Source organism: Teleopsis dalmanni, chromosome X (assembly GCF_002237135.1).
Source record: "Teleopsis dalmanni isolate 2A chromosome X, ASM223713v2, whole genome shotgun sequence".
NCBI lineage: Eukaryota > Metazoa > Arthropoda > Insecta > Diptera > Diopsidae > Teleopsis > Teleopsis dalmanni.
In genome coordinates, this window is record NC_051848.1 from 31,059,589 (window position 1) to 31,078,535 (window position 18,947).

The 18,947-nt window shown below is 27.1% G+C and overlaps 1 protein-coding gene across 1 annotated transcript in view; it reads left to right on the forward strand.

The window, feature by feature from the left end:
* The first annotated feature begins 4,378 nt into the window (after positions 1-4,378).
* LOC119690080 overlaps positions 4,379-18,947 on the forward strand; it is a 34,498-nt gene continuing 19,929 nt past the window's right edge. The window contains exons 1-2 of the mRNA XM_038105071.1: positions 4,379-4,606; positions 4,738-4,786. The gene's annotated coding sequence lies outside the window, so the exon portion shown is untranslated. The remainder of the gene's footprint in view (positions 4,607-4,737; positions 4,787-18,947) is intronic.

An 18,947-nucleotide genomic window follows, 5' to 3' on the forward strand; every position in this document is an offset into this window, starting at 1 on the left:
TCTAGGAAATATTTACATAAATCATCTTATATATATTAAACTATTCAATTTATCTACTGTGATTATTTCATTCATATAGGCACTCCAGCGGGTATGTTTATAAAAGTGCTATAAAATAGCACAAATACAAAAAATACAAGAAGAAGCATTAAAGTAATACAACAAACTTGATGTCATAGACATAACATAATAGACAAGATTTTTATGTTTTCGAGTTATGTAAAAACCATATAAAAAGCTTCTAGATTTGTTTAAAAGGCAGTGGAAGATATGTGATATATAATGAAATCTTTGCACCTTAGTTTTAAACTTGATGAAATGAAATTTGATTTTTTTTAATTTTTTATAATAATTTATTGTTTTAATGATCCAGAAATTTTTAATAATAATATTGTTTTTGAACGGGCCCTTAGCCGAAATATTGGTTAAAATAAAATTTTTTAAAAAACAAAAAAATATTTCTTTTTAAAGGATATTGTTTAACTATTGACCAGTTAGTCCGTTTAAAAACAAAATAATTATTATTTAATTTTTTATAAGTATAAAAGTCACCAGACTTAAACCAACTTGGAGCTTTGCGATTCCACATAATCCCAATTGACCATAATTCCTCATTGAACCATCAGGTCAACAAACTGTAGTAACCTTGATATAAAAACAATGGCGATATATGAGATGTCTTCTACTTAGTAATATTCTATTATTTTTATTAATTTTTTATTATATGGTGGAAGACAATAGAAAAGTTTTTAAAAGTTTTCGCTACATTTCTGTCACTACATCTTTTCTAGTAGGCGGTAGTACCGGCTATTGGGTGATTTCACGATAATAGTATTAATAGTAATAATAATAATATGTATTAAATATAGAACATATGTAAATACTTTAACTGCAGAAGATGAGCTCCTAGTCCAATAAATAAAAAAATTCGTTTATATATACATATATGTGAGTGATGATAATTTTCAATTTTTATATACTGAGATGTAGATTGTAAAAGCAAAGTCTACTTAAATAAATAACTACATATTATATAACTGCAAAAAATCCTAATATTTTAAAAATAATTTAATCTTAAATCGTATGTACGTGTTTTTATGTCCATTTAGTTTAATATTTAATACGAATTAATACGAATTTATTAATTAAGAATTTATGAGGATTCATATTTGATTTTTTAAAATTTTAACACAAATTTTTTATTAACGTTTTCCTACATCAATACCTTATTGATATGTAAATATTTTCTGCGAAGAAATTTTCTTTTCATCATTCACCGTACGAATAAACCTATAAGCATTCGTTGAAACAAGCAACCTTCTACATTTTTCTTGCACTTCGAATTCGTTAATCTATAATTGAAAAAAAAACCGATATTTTTACTAAATAGAAACCAGTGCTGAACTAATATTTTTATTAATTAAGCCAGCGCAAATCGCAAGAATAAATATAAAAATGAAAAAATAATAAAATTTTAATTCGAAACCCTTTATTTTTCAAGATCACAGAATGAAGTCCCCGGAGCGTATGAGTAACAAAATAAAAATTTGACTGTTTTTTTGAAAATAAGTAAAAACTTGCTTACTTCAAGGCTCGATTGCAGAAAACGGTGCATGATAAAAGAAAAATGCTATCACAAAATATTTTTGTAAGACAATATGAGGCTATTGATGTATAAAAAATAATAAAAAAAAAAAATATACGAACTTTGAAAAAATTCAGGTTCACCCAAATTACGGAAGTTGTGGAAAATCTTTAAAAACAAATCAATCTGCATAAACAAATTGAATCTGCATAATTTCTAAACACAAGTATATGTCCTATATATATTATATATAAAACAGTGTTAGGTATTAAATTCAAAAAAAATTTAGTTGCTTTTAATTGCAGCAAAGCTTTATAAATTGGTCAAATAACGCATAGACGCCATTTCGCTAACACATCTGATAATAAAGTACATTTCTTTTGAAGGAACTATGTTTGTCTAGTTCATTACTTGGTAGATTTCCATAGAGGATGGTCAGAATATTATCAATTCTTTACATGTGAGTAAATATATTTACTCTACTTTGTTTCTACTAACCAATAACCAATTGTTCGACATGGGTGTTTACTGGCCTGAAACTTATCAGCATGACCACGTTTTTGAGCTGGACTGTGCCCATTAAGATATTTATTTAATTGTATGGTTTTATTGACTAGAGTTTATTTTGTTGCCTTGTGTCTGGGTACATATTTAAAACGGAACCGCACTACCCATACTATTTGTTCTGCTTTTTAAATCAAAGCATTACTTAACGAAGTTAAAGCACTTCAGTGAGAAATAACATAGCTCACATAACTAAGATTTCTACTTATTTAATATAGCAAATATATTTTTATTTTTTTACGGTAAATACGAAGCATCAACAACCACAACCCATCAACCCACCTCTTAAAAATAAATGAAGAAGATTTCAGCAAATAAAAAAGTAAAATAAAATTTTTTATTATTTTTTAAAACAGAAAACATAAAAATAATATAAAACTTTTGTACTTTTAAAAATTGGTTAAAAAAAAAACCAAAAATTAAATAAAATTTTTGTTCTTGTAAATATTTAAAACAGATAAAATTTTTGTGGTTATTAAAATTCAACATTAAAATGAAAAACCAAAAAAAATTATGTAAAAATAAAATTTATGGTGTTGCCAAAATTTAATAATAATAATATAAAAAATAAATAAAATTTTTGTTGTTGAAAAATTGAATACATAAAAAAATGAAGCCAAAAAAAAAAGAATATCTGTAAGAATTCAATCCATAAAAAATTAAACAATAATATAAAATTTTTGTTGTAAAAACTCAATAAATACAAAAATAAAATAAAATATTTGTTGTTGTAAAAGTTCAATAAATAAAAATATAAGAAATAAAATTAAATTTTTGGTGTAAAAAATGTAATAAATAAAAAATAAAATATTTGTTGTTGCAAAAATTTAATAAATAAAAAATTAAATACAGTATAAAATTTTTATTGTTGCAATAGTAGTTGCAAAAATTTAATATATAAAAAAATGTCTATATATTTTATTGTTGTAATTTATCACTTTTTACACATTTGTTATTTGAAATCGTTTTTTTTTTTCGCTTTTTTGTTATACTTGACTTTAAATAAATTTAATAAAAATAATTATTTTGTATAGATTCAATACAGCAATAAAAACAAAAGTTTGGCATAAAACTCTTCATACTTCGAACTCATACACTACGAATAAATGATATTTTTTCAACGATGCGTTCCCAACTCCAACATAAATGAATTAAATAAAAAAATGAAATACTTATTGGAAAATAATAAATAAATAAATATTTAAACAAAATGAGACCTAAAAAAAAAGAAAAAAGAAAAAAATTGTGAGCAAAAACAAATGCAAATAAAAAATCTACAAAATACTTTGTAACCTACTTTAATAATTTTACTGTTGATGAAGCCGGTTACACGCAGTAAGTAACAAGCACAAAAAAAAATCAACAACACAGCGTATAAGCAACATGTGCGCGTACGACAAGTCAGGAATTCAATGATACATTGCAATTGAACGCAATTTTAAAACAACAACAAAGCAACAAAGCAACAAAAACAATGACAATAATAATAATCATACCAATAACAACAAATAAACAAACAAACAAACAACAACAACAACAACAGCTATAACAACTATTAAATGATGATACCTAAGTTGGTTTGTTGGACCTTTTTGTGCACTGATGTGCCATCACAACGCACACCACAAATGTGCAAACAAATTTAAAGAAATTATAGCGAAGAGACAGACAGATAAATTTATATAGAGAAACAACCATCCAACAAACAGTTAGACGGACCATCAAACCGTCAAACCGTCAAACCGTCAGACCGATGACAGAAAGACAATTATGCACCATGGCTGTAGGTATGAGTATGTATGAGTATTGTTATTATTATTGAATTTTATTCGCATTTGGTAACTTTGTTTACGAATAATTACAGGTGTGCTGCTGCCTCGATAGCTGCCGTTACTGACGCTGCTGTTGCTGCTGCCGCTGTTGTTGCTATTGCCGCCTTTGTTGCTATTACTACTGGTGGCGGAGTACATCATTGCAATGAGCAATGATACACAGTACGACACACAATTATATATGCTGCATTAACGGTGGCGGGTAGGAAGACTCGTATTTAGCATAAAGTAAGTGATGCGCGCCATGCTTACGGCTCGTCCAAGACGATTTTAACTGTTTGAGCGAAGCTTCATTTTAGTCAGTCACAGCACAAACTGTTTTGTTTTTTTTTTTTTGTTTACTTTTTTTTTATTTTTTGGGACAGCTATAAACTGTGGTAAGATCGTTTGCACGTTCAGTTGGTAAAAGTGTATCGCTGTGTTTGGTTTGAGAAAAATAAAATCGCTTCTTCGGCAAATTGCGTATAAATCGTGCAGTTTTTTCTTGAATTTATACAAATAATTTTTTAATCCGTCAAGAAGGACAAATCTTTGTGCAAAAAAAAAGAGAAAAAAAATTTTTTTTTATATTTACAAAAGAATTTAATAAAGTTAATTGCCTTTTGAAAACGTGCCGTTGTATAAGGTGAATATCCTTTAAGTTATGCAAAACGTTAAGACAAAATTAAAATTTAAAAATTTTATGATAAAATTTAATTACTTAAATTAAAAAAAAATTATTAAATTAAAGTTTATTATTTTTACATATATTTTAAGTGAAATTTAATTCTAAGGATACGAAATCCTTCGTGAAAAACAAGTTGAGGTAAGTGTCAATAATTTTCTTTGTATTGATTTTTTTTTGTGGAATAAGATTTAAATTAAATAAATTAAAAAAATTTATATAAAATTTTTATTTGAATTAAAGGAATAAAAAATAATATATTTACGCTACAAATATTACACAAAAGGACTACAATAACATTATTGATTTAACAGAACCATTATTTAACAGAACGGTGGTGAATTTGAAGAACTTTTTTATGGTGTACAACAAATAAATTTCCAGAAAAAATAATAAAACAAAAATTAATATAAAAATAATATATTAGAAGATAAAATATAATACGTTACAAAAAAATGAATTTAAAAAAAATAATACATTTAAAAACAAAAATAATGAAGTAAGAAAAATAATAATAAAAATAATAAAATAAAAATAAATTCCAAAAAAAATAATGAATTTGAAAAAAAGTAATAAATTAAAACAAAAATATAATAACAAAAAAAATTAAATAAAAATTAACTTTGATAAAATAATAATATGGTAAACTTAAAAAAGAACAGTAAATTAAAAAAAATTTAAAAAATATAACAAAGTAAAAAAAAAAAATTAATAAAAATTAAAAATGAAGAAAAAAATTAAAATTATAAAACAATTGTAAAAACGATCCTAACAAAAATCGTTTATACGGTTAGAACAAATCCAGTAATGATACCACTAACAATGCTATCGCAGACCAACTATTTGTTAAATCAAAGTTCCAGTTTTTATGAAAAATTATTGAAGAAAAAATTTGTATATACATTTTCAATATAATAGAGAATTTATAATAAATAAAGTAAATAATTTTAAGGACTGACAATTAACAAGAGTCAATATGAGAATAAAATGATATATTATGCTAAATTAAAAAGTAGCCTGTAGTCTGAAATAGATTGACTTATAGTAGTTTAATTAGAAATCTAGTGCAAATTAACCAAAAAAAAAATTATTTACTGATTGTTTTTAATATCATCACTGACAATCAAGATACACTGTCAATAAAACATATCTCAAAGTTAACCGTATATATTTATGTCTAACATTCAAGATAGCTTCAGACTTGTTGTTCCAGAGTATATGTTGTTCTAGAGTACACAAACACCTTACGTGAGTAAGGGTAAAACCAAGAGTACTGCGTTCAGAGAGAATGTGTTCTATATCTTTTATGATCATTTCACAGAATCGAGAAATATAAGTATATTTCGTTCTATGCCATAATTCTACAAATAACGCAAAATATTGAGCTATACTATTAAGCTAATGTTTAAAAAATGGAAGTGCTCAACATTAATAAAAGGTGTGTTTGCAACTGTTTTTGCTATGTAATCATTAATTTCATTACTCTTCTGTTTTTTTTGTATAACGTTTATCATAATATTATAGTATTAAAGTTAATTAGTGTTTCGAGAAGTTGTGAGTAATTATTTCTCGTTTAGTGGTAATCGTGATTTTATGGGAAGCTGTTAAAAACCCAAGAACTATAATTCCCATTGTGTAATAAAATGCAATGAATTGTATGTGCTATTTATAATGCAAAAAAAAACAATGTTTCAAATTACGGTTTTTAAAACCTCTTTAGACTACTATTTTTTGGTTCACATTTGGTATGTACTGTAATTTTTTTAACCACTTTTCATTTAGCAGTATTTTATGGTTCATATATGGTATATGGGATATATTACCTATTGTTTTGTTATGGTTTGTTTTAATCAATTTTACTTATCACTAAAAATTTCATATTAGACTTACTTCTTAAGTATAGAAAGAATTAGATTCTATGTAAGTTCTGTGTCTCAGGTCTAAACAACTGATGTGGATTAATTTCTTTCTTTAACTCTCACTTTTATTGAGCTCGCTTATTACAATTTTTTGCAAATCTGTAATCACTAAAAGTTTTATACTCTCATTGTATCGAAAATACTCGTATATTAAAATTTTTTAACAAAAGTAACAGAGTTGGTAGAAATTCCTTTCTTTATTTACTGTCAAATAAATGCATTGTAGTAAGGAACTGAATATAGTTGAATATAGTTTTATATTGTTACAAATTTCAAAACTGTATAGAAGAAAAATAATTATTTTGCAATAACACCAATGTTGTCATGTGCACATAGGACAACATTTTGCTTATATGTACAAAATTAAGTTCATTAAATGGTGTGTCCACCAATGAATCAACCACTTCTAATTAAATATTAAACTTGAAATTAAAACTAATTTACAATATAAATATTTGCATTAAAGGTCCTGTAATAAAAAAATACATCTTTTTAATATTGAGAACATTTAAAATATCTGATTTAATTTTTTTAATAAAAAATGTTGAAAATTAGATGGATTTGAATAGCAAAGAAAAAACAAGAACAAATATTATAACGCCGTTTCAAGTATTGCCAAGTAGTCATCACCAGTGGTCTTAAGAAATATTCGAATTTCTTCTCAATTAGTTTTCTGTCCATATATAATTTGTGTGGACTGTAAGTACCAGGATTAGAACTCGTACCTGTCATATTAAAAGTTACCATACCCTTTGTACCCATTGTACTTTTTAATAAAAATAAGCTACTGATTATATAGTAATATTGGTTATAATTACCTTTAAAACAATAGGGCAAAAATCAATAAAATATAAATCACTGAATTAATATATATATGTATCCAAAGCAAATGACCAAAGTAGCCTAATAAAAAATAAATACTAACTATTTTATTCTTCTTAATAGTCTTGGAATATGTTTTTATCATCAAATACATTCTACAATTTTATTTTATTCTAAATACAATTTTATTTTATTCTGAATACAATTTTATTTTATAGTATGGAATACAACATATGGAAGCTACGGCTATGTTCGCAGAATAGGTGACTGTGCTGTTGCTTTATTTTGGACATTCGTAAAAATTATATTGAATATTGAACATGAAATAAATTTATATACGTCATATATTTATTATCACTTCCTAAATGAAAAATATGTTATGGAAAATATATATATATATAAAATTATATATATATAAAATATATATATAATATATGCTAAGACTTATGAGTCTTCTGCTATGTGCACTACTCTACTTAGAAAGTGTACGCCCTCTTGTGTCGCTGATTCATTGGCACCAGCACTGATATAAATATATATACATTATATATTTATTATCACTTCCTAAATGAAAGATATGATATGAAAATATAATTATAGTTATATAATATATGCAATTATAGTTATTTGTACCTTATCGAATTTAAAATTGTAATACTTCTTGATTTTAAACTGATACTCGGGAATAAATTCAACTGTTTTAGGACCTATAAAATTGTTTACTCACCATGCACAAAAGTACATACGCATTTTTAGATTCCTTCAGGTTACCAAAAAATTCATCAGCCGCGGAATTACCTCTGAATTCGATTGATTTTCTTTGACAGCAAAAACTTTTTTCGTATATAGAAATAGTTCAAAGTATAAATCAGATGGAGTTAAACGTGGTGAATACGAGAAAAGTGGCAGGATCGCATAATAAGTTTTAATGAATGGTGCTTTGTTGTGGTAAAATAATTTTTTTTCCAAATCAAATTTGTTTTTTATTTTCACGATGTAAGTGGTTCACAAATGTCACATAATATTGCTCTGTTTTTGTTTATTTTGTTTTTTACGAGTTAGTCAGTCATAAGTACTACATACTTTGCATCCCAAAAAACAGTTCCCGTTTTGTACTGGAACTGTATTTAGTATTTGTTTCTATAAAACTGTTTTCAAACATGTAATAAAAGATATCTTTGTAAATATAAGCATCCTCATTGTCACAGTGCTGTCCATTTTCTGAGTGCACTCAGAAAAATAATTTGGTTGATTTAATCAAATTTTAATTAAATCTCAGGTATATATATCACAGAGACATTTAAAATCTGTTCCTTATCATAACATAGTACTACCGCTTTCAGTACAAAAATTTGTAACTGAAAGAATCTTTGAGTCCTTAACAAAACATATCTTCGTAAATATAAGTATAATAGGGACGATCTCTCAATGAACAAACTCTACATTGATACAGTGGTACCTATTTCAGTAGGAAAACGTTCAACTAAAAGAATCTTTGAGTGTTTAATAAAATATATCTTCGTGGTGGTATCATAGTATCATAGGGACATTTAAAATCTGTTCCTTATCATAGTACCACCGCTTTCAGTAGAAAAATTTTCAACTAAAACAATCTGTAAATCTTATTTGAGTCTTAAATAAAGCATATCTTTCTACATTGTCATTGGTTTGACATTATGCATTTCATTTATTTGAAAAAATCTAGACTGAAGCTATCTTTGAGTAGTTAATAAAATACGAGTAGATTTTCAATACATAGTATGTTCGATATTTCTTAAAACATAATCTAGTGTTGCCATTGTGCATATAAGCACAAGTACTAAACACAATAGATTGCCAGCATTAAATCTATCTTTAAGTGTTTCCTTCACTTATTAACAATTCGTCACGTTTTCATTTTTCGTGCAAATTGCTACGTACGAAAACAGCTCGTACTAGTCAAGTATTGTACTTAAGTAACTAACACATTCAGCATGCAACAGAAATTGGAGTTTGAATATAGAAGTGAGAAATTAATGGATTGTGGATTACTTAAGAATTCCAGAAATTTAGCACAGAAGTTCAATGAAATCAAAATCTACAACGAAATGAGTAACTCGGAACGGATATGCAAATTACCGTACACAGCTGCCAAACGAACAAGCAAACAAACAGACAGACTTTTAACTGTCTTGCGCCACATGTACTCATACCTATCATTAAATCTACTTTAGTACTTAATTGCAACACAATTTCATTCAGACCATCACCATCTCTGTAGCTGCAACACCTTCCACACCAGACAGTTGTTCGAATTCTGTTCGTGAAGAATTATTGATGAGTCTCGAATTTTGACTACAAATTTTTATTGGCGGATTTTATTTTTTCTTTTTTGAAATTGTTTTTTTTCTTCATGAAATACTCGTTGTATTTGCTTTAAATTTTGATTGTCTGGGAATCGTGTTTGGCTTTTGTAATGCAAGACTAATGCAAATTAGTTTTTGCAACTGCACTCGTCTTTGGATTCACAGATTCACCATAAATATGCAGAGTCGAAATAAATGAGATTTTTTATGCTTCTGCAGCCGAAATGAAGGGATCTCTCTGCAGTGGCCCAAGACTTTACCGTATTTACTTACAACACTACAACAATCGCTGCCTTGCAACAAGTTAGTAGCGCACATCTAGCGATGGTCGTTAAGTATCTTTATAACTTTATTACTTTACTATATAAAAACTTTCAAATATTCGTTCTCTACATTTCATGAGCTCTGCTTGAAAGGTCTAAGCAGTTTATAGTCAATTTATAATCGTAATTGAGCAGTTGAACAGTTGAACAGTTGAATTGTCGATTTATTGATTTTGTATTAAGATTTCGATATTCTAACACTTAATAAAACTTAATCATTTTAATCGATATTTAATCGGCTTGAATTTTTTTTATCACCAAAAGGTAATCGAAAAGTGAATTGGAGTTTCGTGAATGAAGTCTTTCTATAAATATCAGTCTCGGAAATTTTTCAAACTCGTATGCGCTCACTTTTAATATTATAATGAACATATGTATATATATTAATTGTATTATACCTCGAGAAGTTCCAGCACTTCCCTCGAAACTTCTTTCAATGACTTCTGCTAAGTGCTTTCATCTTATACATAGGTCATTAAATCAATTTCTGTCTTTTTATTATAAATCAAAAAAATCATATTATAAAATCGCCTTATCTTCAATGACTCCTATCAAATTTTAATATGTGTGCGCACCTACTCATCATAAGATCTTCTCATTTCCAGTGATTCCTGTCAAGTGCTTTAATTTTATAGTTCATTGTACCAAGTTTCATCTTTTTACTACTTTTGCGCATTATTTTATTATAAGGGCTATACATACTAATATTTATTTTACAGGTTCTTTATAATACATTCGTATAATGTGTACCAACTACTTTTTTCTTTGAAATTACCATCCATAATGAAGTACCTTATCTATTTCATACTTATACAGTATTCTGTATGAATTACTTTCCTTTTAGAAAAAGCCCAAATATTTAACTTAACTTAAAAAAATTTAGTTGATTTGACTAAATTAATTAATTTCAAAATTAAGATTAATTTCAACGACTGTTGATATAGTTTCTCATATGTATGTATATGATAGACGTTGTTATTCCAGTAAGCAATTTTGATTAAATATTACATGTTTTACGAAGAAAAATTATAGTTAATCTTCTATATAAAGAACGATCCAAGAGAACTGATGTTAATAAAAAAAAACGCGGGAAGTATAGAAGAAAGGTATACTAGAAAGAAAAGGTACCTTTTCTGTAAAAAAAGGTATAAATGTAAGGTATAGGATGTTAGAATCAATAAATAAACTGTGCACCTTACAATTAAATCGTACAACTTTCATATATGAGAGTATTTATTGTAAATATCGTCAATTAATTTCTCTTTTACTTTTTTTATCACTCTCTGTCTCCCTTTCTTCGTCTTTCCCTTTCCATATCTCTATCGATCTCATTGTTTTTGTCTCTTTCTTTTTCCTTTTCTAAGTCTTTCTCTCTTTCTCTCTCTCCCTTTCTCTCCTTTTTTCTCGCGTTGTCTATCTCTTTCTCTCTCCCTCTCTCTCTCTCTTTCTATCTCTCTATTCCCCTCACTCTTTTTTTCCCATAAAATAAATTTTTACTGATTCTTTTCCAGCAATTAGACACTACAACTATACAACTATCTGCAACATAAGCTTAAGGATCTATGCAGATTTGAAATTTCTTGATCTTACAAACTTCAAAAATCTCTTGGATGTGTAATTGTATTGTAATGTCTTTGATAAAAACAATATCCAATTAAAAGTACATATTTATAATAATCGCTTGCATAGATATTCAATTACACCAGCTAAGTGTTTCTAATAATTTCTGATGCCATCGACATCATGTACTCCCATGGGGTTAAGTAACTAACGAGGAATAATTGAGATTGATTCAAGTACCGTCTAGTATACTATACTATCCAAGGTGCCGTTTCGATCAAAACAGTGCGTTGATTAAGAAGATGATTTTTTTAAGATTTATGTTTTGAATTGTTCGTTAGGCTCTATTGTTACTAGATTTCCATAAGATCCAACTAGGAATACATGACAAATATCCAACAGTTCTTTAGTGCTTAGCGTTTGTTAATAATTTGTTTACTACCAAAAGTAAATTTTGAATAATGATAAACATTATCATTAAGTAATGTAAAAATATATATGAACCAAATTAATGTGTAGTTGAGTTCCAAAAAATATCTTTAGTTACCAAACATTTAATGTAGGCATATATATTCCATGGCAACTTTCATACAATGGTTCCACTATTTTGAAATTAAATATAACTAAGAAATGATTCTACAGATGTAGGTTTTGTAAAGTCATAGATATGTTTTCATCATTTTAGAATTCCTCGTTTCCCCCCAACCACATTAGGCCTTTAAATTTTTGTAAAACGAGAATATTGTTGCACAACCGCATTAATGAACTAATTATTAGTGCGACTTGTATTTGATAGAATTTTTCTTAATATATTTTTTTCCTTATATTAACTCTTTAATGTGCTAAATTTATATTATTTCATTGACTAAATTGGTCAGTGCGGAAAGCGTAGTTGTTTAAGCAGCAAACGGTTTTAATTCCCAACCCACTAACCGATTTGCTTAAAATGATATTTCACTGTCTCGTTACTTTTTTGGTGTTTTCACTATGGTTTTCAAGTGAATTGACTCTCTTAGCCATTTGCAGTATTGCAGCATTGCAGTATTGCAGCGATGAGATATGCACAAAGTCAGTTTCAGGATGTAAACTGCAATGCATCGCTAAGATACAAGTACGAGCAAAACAGATGCAGTGGCAGCGGTGCAGCATTTTAAATGAGCACAACAATTTCAGAATTTATCTGTTGCGATTGGCGCCGTTTTTCATATTTTCTAAATCGCAGCAATCTGTGTAAAATTATAACGCCTAAAAATTGTAAATAAATAAAAAAGGCAAATGAATAAAAAATTATAAATAATTAAAAAAAATAACTTGAAGCCTTAAGTTTCTGATGGCAGCTTGACACTGAATGAATTTAAAAGCAGCGAAGATATTAATTGAAAGCCTGTTTTAGATACTGCCAGATGAGTGAAAATAAGAAATAATTTCTGTTTGACTTATGAAATAATTTATTTGGACAAGTTTATAAAGTAATTATATTAATGTGCTTTTATTAAAAAAAGCCGGAAGATATTAAACAAAAATTATTTAAACCAATTTTCATGGACGCAATGGCGCAGTCATGCACTATATAATAATTTTAAACTATTTACATACTAATCACTATCTATAAATCTATAACATAGTTCGATACTAAAAAAAATCACAAACTAGTAGGCAAAGCGGGATTGCTTGCATAAGGCCAAAAAAATTTGACCATTTATAAACTTAGTTAGAACTAAGAAACTAAATAACTTGCTTAGCACCGATATCGGTTACCAGTCATTGGCTAATAGGCAGGCTGACGAACCTCATAGTCTCTATCAAAAGAAAAAACTAAAATTATCAAGTTCTATTACACGGCCCTCTTTTGAGGACCGTAAAGAACTGTTAGCAACTAATATTGTAAACCTTACAGAATTTTTAAAAAAATATATTGAATCACGTAACGTAGTTAGCTAATAAAATCACTAGATTGACGTATATCTTAAGTTAGAAACAAAGTCATAATAGTGTGACTTTAACGATAATACAACGGAGATTGATATACAGCTTAAGTCTGGTATTTAAATAACACACGATTTTGAGCAACAAACACTGTTCCGTCATATGTAAGTGCGTGCTTTTATAGCTCGTATCGATCAAAACACACATCTTATAATATTTGAAACTCCCTCTCTAACTTGGACTACGTTCCACTGCCATTCTAGTTATATTGTCTTAGTGTATTTTTAATGTATCACCAACCTATTATGATTTTGTTCTTATGAATTTTCTTATAAAGTATTATCCATATCGTGTCTAGCTTTAGCAGCACTCGTTCACTGAATTATATTAAACAAAACTAACATTCAAAGCAATATACATTAAGACTGAAAAGTTTTCGGAAATTCTCATTTAAAATTCGCGCGCTGTATATTTTTCGATATTTTAAGTTTATGTAGTTTGGCAGCACTGTCCTTAATTACTATGCCAAAAATGAGCGCGATCTGTCAGACAGTTCGTTTACGGCAGCTGTTGAAACCAGTTCCCCTCAGTAGTGCGTTGCGAAATGTCTTCGACGGTCGTACGACCGTCCTGAAAGGCTTTGTACCACTCATAAACTTGAGTTTTCGATAAAACTGATTCCCCATAAGCCTTTTGTAGCATTCGCAACGATTCTGCACACGAAATTTCGTTCGAAACACAAAATTTGATGCAAACTCTTTGTCCAATATTTTTTTCCATTGTTTTTTTCGCAACGCACTACTGAGGTGAACTGGTTTCAACAGCTGCCGTAAACGAACTGTCTGACAGATCGCTCTCATTTTTTGCATAGTAATTGTCCTTAATTGCTGCCAAACTACATAAACTTAAAATATCGAAAAATATACAGCGCGCGAATTTTAAATGAGAATTTCCGAAAACTTTTCGGTCTTAATGTAGATACCATTTTTACAATTAGATATATATAAATTTAGATAATATAGATCAAATTATTTTTAATACTTCGTAATTCAACAAATAAATTGTACAGAGTTCATTACACTCTATGGCACCACTGCATAATGTATGCATTTTAGGTAAAGAGGTGTGATAGGCCCGTACTTTTTTGCAAATCACTAAGGTGTGAAATAAATTATCAACTCTGAGCACTATAACTACATGATTACTAATTTTTTTTGGACGTGAAATTGCACATGTGGATGTTAAGGAATTGTAATTTGAACACTACAAGCCATAGAACACCTCATATGTTGATTACGTTACGAGAGAAATTTACCTAACGTATGATTTTATGTTTTAGTTATGTGAATTGGTCATTAAAATGATGTGATTTATCACCACTGAGCTTCATTGGAGAGTTTCACAAAGTCTCTAGTTCAAACGAATAATCTTCAAACTCCTGAACTTTTGAAAACAAATATCTGTCAGTTTAGATACTAGATATTGTCAATTATATGCCAAAAAGTCATCGAAAATTATCGTAACAGATTTCAGTAGTTTAAGGTATGTTGTGAAGAAGATTTGCATGATGTTGTATTGCACATCTAATGACAGTATCTAAATAATATATGAAAATTAAAAATTAACCAAAATCACAATTCGAATTCTTTATTCTTTATTTACGTTTGATTTCAGTACCATAAAATGGATGCACAATCCCTGTTTATGGCTTGTGCAGCTGTTTGCTTTTGAAGCTCTTAATATGTTTCTTTTTAGTCAATTATATACCAAATAAAATAAATTTATTTATTTTAAATTAGTTGCATAATTTAAACTTGATCTGTACTACCAAGGATATAGTGTATTTATTCCTCATGTTATAGAGAAGCTTTAAGTTCCGTTATGGGGAACATTTTCTGCCTCACATAATTAGGCATTGTTTTTAAGAAATTTTTTTAAATTTTGTGATTCTAACTTATTCGAATGATATCATCAGTTTAATGTGTGTATGTAACAATATATGGGCAAAATTCTTTTATTTTTATTGCTTTGCTTTATCTATTAATATTCAAAATAAATGGACTATATAAGGATGAACAAGATATTTTTAAAGTAAGAGATGAAGGCGATATATATATTTCTGTATAATATCTGAAACTACCCACATATCTGTTATGCCTGCAAGAGAAACTCTATGAAATCTTGACTTCTAGTATATTTCTAAAAAAATATTAGATAAATACAAAAAAAGAGTACGTCACGTTTTGTGAGCAGCAACTAATAACTTGGTTCATTAAAAATGATATGAAATCCCTTGTTGCATAGATGATATATATATTATATATGTTATATAATATAACATGATGATGGAAAAACTAATTTTGCCCAAGCTTTTTTGTGAGTACTATGAAGTTTGTCGTATTTGAGTACTATATAGTTGTCGTATTTGCTTTTTTTCTAAACTTTAATGAATATGTATAAGTAAATTTATCTGAATCCATATCGAGTATTTAAAAGAAACTTGACTTTCTGTACATATGTGCAAAAATGGTAAACAACTACTATATTCATAGTTATGTAAATTTTTTTTATATAATTACAATTGACTGGCGAGCATTAATATATGGAAAAACAATTTATTTAATTTAAACTGAACAAGAAATTAAACATTAAATAAATACAACATGCTTGCATCTTCAGCATGGAAAATAATTATAATTTTTGTATAAGAAAAATTTATTGTATTTTTTTATATATTTTCATGAAGAAAACGAAACCTGTGTACATTCCAAAGAAGAAATTACAAGTTGCATGACAACAATTGCTGCTGCAATTGCCACAATTCAGATGCAATGCAGCGCAATCTAAAATCCTGAAATTGGCATAAAAACATTTTAAAAGTTGCTAATAGCATGCGAAAGTAGAAGTTAACAGTGAAGGAGATGAAGATGGAGATGGACAGTCGTGAGTTGCCAAAATAAAAACTGTTGGCAATAAATAAAGTAACAACATCAATAAATAAAAAACGAAAAAATAAAAACATATGAAAAAGTCTCTAAAGATACAAAAACGAAAGTATATAAACAATTATAAAAAAAAAAAAAAATAATACTAAAAAGTGTATAAGAAAACCACTAAAAATTTATAGTGTCTCGTCAACAAAGTCTCTACTATTGATTATATTACAAAGCTGTAGAACTCGTTAATTTAGTTGTCCTACAGGTGAAGGTGTTTATATTGCATTAATATTCAGTACTCACAACTTAGTAACAAAAATAAAGTCAAATTAAGATGTTAAAGTTTTTAATAAAATAATTTATTAAATAAAATACTTTCTGAGCGCAAAACCGTTTGAAATGATGTCAGAGAAATGTTGCTAACAAACTGTGGGTAAGGAAATGTTGCGAGTCACTAAGTCAAGCAACATGCGCTTATGAAGTAGTGTAATTGGAGCTTTGTTATCTAGAGAAGAGAAAAATTTGCACTAAATCGTGAATAAAATAAATTATTTAGTTAATAAAAAAATATACATATGTGTATATGCTTTAACTGGGCGGCATTTCAAAGTATTCTAGAGGCGTCAGAAAACCATAAACCCATTTTAAGTAATTTTCAGTTTAGCGGCTTGGAAGGCAGTTAAAATGTTAATATATTTAAATGTTAAGAGTTCAAAATATTTATTAACATTACTAATGCAATAATTGCTTATAATTATTTATAATTATAAACATTGTGGATCATAACCAATGCTAGCCACACCATTTATTTCTCTTTCCATCATTGAGAAAAGCATATTTGCATAAAAAATAATATTTAAATATGAACAGTTTTGTATGCATAATGATAAAAATTTTTAAAATATATTATAACTATATAATTTAAAATATATTATAAATATTGATTGAATTAAAATTAATCAATAAAATTTATTTATAATATTAATAGCATTTGGTCTCTTTTATAAAGTTCCATACTTTATAATAAGATAATGTAATATAGAATATTACTTATAATATATATATGTTATTATAATAATAATATTGCTTATAAGATATAATTGAAATAATTTGAAAAATTTTTAAATTAATTATTGATAAAATAGTGTGCTCACAGATTAATTGGTCAACTTTTTATTGTTGTTAAAACAAAGGAAACTAAATTTCCTGATAAAGACTTTAGGCTAAAATCGAAATATCGATTGAACAAAAATTATTATAAAAAAAAATTTTTTTTCTTAATTTTTATTTTCAACATTAATAAAATATTGACCAATTAGCCTGTAAGAAGACTAATATTAAAATTGTTTGGTCATAAAATAATAAATATTTAAATATTTAATTACTTATAAAATTAATTTAAAAAAAAAAATAATTTAATTGATGATATATGTGTTAATATTTAAAAATTTTATTTAATATTTAATTAATTTAATAAAAAATATATATCATATTGCAATAAAAAATCACATATCCAATACTCTAAATGTTATAAATTAAATTTAGCTTACTAAATCTATTTTGCTTTTGAAACTCTAGGTTTCTATAATAATAAAAAAGTCTGCATTCCTATAAGTAGTACCACGTTTTCTCCTTAATTCATAATCCTTAATTCATTTGTTCCTTGTGATTTTTGACTGATATACATAAAGTTATATTAAATTATCTCTAACTTTAACAGTAAGTAGATAAAGTGTATAACACCAATAGATATCGCTGCACTCTGGATTTTGTTTTTTTTATATTTGAAAGACACATATTTCTCATGTTATATATTATAATCAATAACAATTTGTCCGATATAAATGGAAATGGATCTTAGTGTATATGTTGTAAGTGTGTTCTTTACTTTGCTTTCTTCTCTCACTCTGTCGAAGTTATATATAGTTCGAATTTTATATTCTTATCTTATTTTATGTATCTTAGTGTATGTGTTTTATGTGTGTTCTTTACTTTGCGTTCTTCTCTCACTCTGTCGAACTCATATATTGTTTGAATTTTATATTGCTTTATTCCTATTTGATCGTACTACCCATGATACCTTACTTTCACATGAGTTGAAAGATACTATATAAATTTCACCTGACAGTATTTATATATGATTTTATATTATTTTCTATTACTCTCATCACTTACAAGTATTTTCAATAATAATTAAAATTTTGTATAATCACCGTAAAATATAATTTTTTATTATCGTAATAGGCGTAATAAAATTTTAATTCCCATGAAATCACTGTCAACTATGAACTCGTCTGGGTTCAGCGTTAAAATCATTTGAGGTTCGGATATTTTTATGAATTTTCATGCAATTTTTCATCTTGATGGATTAATATGCAGGCTTGTGAAGAGAAGCAGGGTGCACTCTTCTTCAAGTATACATTATCTGCATTTACTAATGAGTGAAATCTGTTCATCAAAATTCAAATAAA